The following is a 2,159-nucleotide window of genomic DNA, read 5'->3' on the forward strand; positions in this document are numbered from 1 at the left end:
CATTATTATATTCCTTGGACAGATATTCCCTTACTATGCACGTACATATCTATTTATCACTCTAGTCCTACAGTACTAGAGAAAACATTGAATAAAAATAAATTAAAATCTATCAATAAAATTCAAATTATAAATAAATAAATAAAAAATATATACATATATATATTAATAATAATAATAAAGAATAAATAAATTAAATAAAAATAATGATAAAAAATGTGTGTGTGTCTGTATATGTATATATATATATATGTACATATATATATATATATATAAAGGGTAGTAAGCGTTATATAAATACTATTACAATACAATACAATACTGTTTGGCAGTTAGTTAAATCCAACAAAACGTGTTACGAATTGCAAATCCTAGGCCCCAGATATGGTTCCATGTTCGGCCTATCCCCCTTCTAGATACTTATTCCTATCCTGAGTGTTAAACCACTTATTCTCAGATACGCAGACCAATCAGAAACTAACTACTATTTACCTATGGCAGACAAAATTTCACCCTGATGTTCTCTCACCTAACAAGATGGGTGGTATGGGTGGGTAGGTGGATTATGGGGATGAGTGGGGGGCATGGAGTTGGGGTTTCCTTTTCATTTTGTTGACTTAACTTTGCATTCTTCTACATTACTGAGCATGTTTTGTGACATACGGCACACACAGTACTGGATGGCAGTCAGCCTACCTCTCCCAATGATGTACATCAATAGCAGACCAAACCCTCACTACCGACAGATTCCTCACCTTACTTCTTATGTAATACAGCGCCTCACCTTGTCCTCACTATTATCTTATGTCTACTAACCCTCTTGATGTAAATTTAAAAATAGTTTCCTAAAATGTCAAAGGACTTAATCATCCAGGTAAGAGAAAAAATTGAAAACTACCTATACAAAAACTCTGACCTTTCTGTTGACTCCTATTCAAAAGCTGAAGATGGCAGATGGATTCTACTAAAACTCACTAAAAACAAGAATTGCTTTCATTTCCTCAACCTATATGACCCAAACACTGATGACATGGACTTCTGGAGTTGACTGACAGTTCCACTGAGCAAAATACTGGCGATGCGCTGATTAACTTAGGCAGACATTTTAATATTCCCTTAGATCTCGCCCTGCACAGACAGTCAAGAACTGCAATGCAGCTCTCTAAATCATACAATACCCTGCGCAAACTCTGTTCATGATTTAACTGCCTTGACTCTTGGAGACTCCAAAACCGAGACACCAGAGACTATACCTTCTTTTCCAGCCCACCACAATCATACTCAAGAATAGACTATCTTCTAATATCCAAAACGTATGCACATCTGATTGACCAAACAGGCATCTTACCAAGGTTGATCTCCGATCACTCTTCTGTCACTGTATCACTCATGGGCACTTTGACCAAAGCACATTGTGAATTCTGGGGATTTAACAATGACTCTATCAAATAAATAGCGCATAAAGAAATTATAGTACAAACCATCCTGAATTATACCAAAGATAATGCACACATGGTCACCTCTCCCAATATATTTTGGGATGCACTTAAGGCCACAGTCAGAGGCTCACTAATAGACATTCACTCCATGTTATGTAAAAAACAGAATAATGACTTTCAGAACCTCGAAAACAAGATTAAAATATTAGAATCCTCCCACATGGCCAACCCAAGTGACCAAACTTTATCCTCCCTCAACAATAAAAAATACGAATATAACAGGATCCTTAGCAAAAAAACAGGGGTCTGGGTTAACAAATGCAAAATTAAAAGCTCTTTGAGATCAATAAGGCTGGCAAACTGTTAGGGTTATACTTGAAACATAAACAATCCAACATAAATATCTCTGCCCTGAAGGATAATCAGAATGTTACCCACACAAAGCCACAAAAGATTGTAGAGATCTTTCAATCCTTCTATAAGTATCTATATGAAAACATCACATAACAAGGCTATCAAGTCTCTCAAAACCACATAAAGCCCCAGCCCTGATGACTTCTCAGCCAACTTTTATAAATCTTTTACATCCGTCCTCCGTCCCGTACTTCTTAATCTCTTCCATCACTTTTCAAATTGTGGTGCTATTGTACGGCCAGTGAGGCCGTCATAGTAGTAATCCCCGAAAGAGGGCAAAGATCCTACATATGCTAAAAACGTCCA

The sequence above is a fragment of the Pleurodeles waltl genome, chromosome 9 (genome assembly GCF_031143425.1).
Source record: "Pleurodeles waltl isolate 20211129_DDA chromosome 9, aPleWal1.hap1.20221129, whole genome shotgun sequence".
Taxonomy (NCBI): Eukaryota; Metazoa; Chordata; class Amphibia; order Caudata; family Salamandridae; genus Pleurodeles; species Pleurodeles waltl.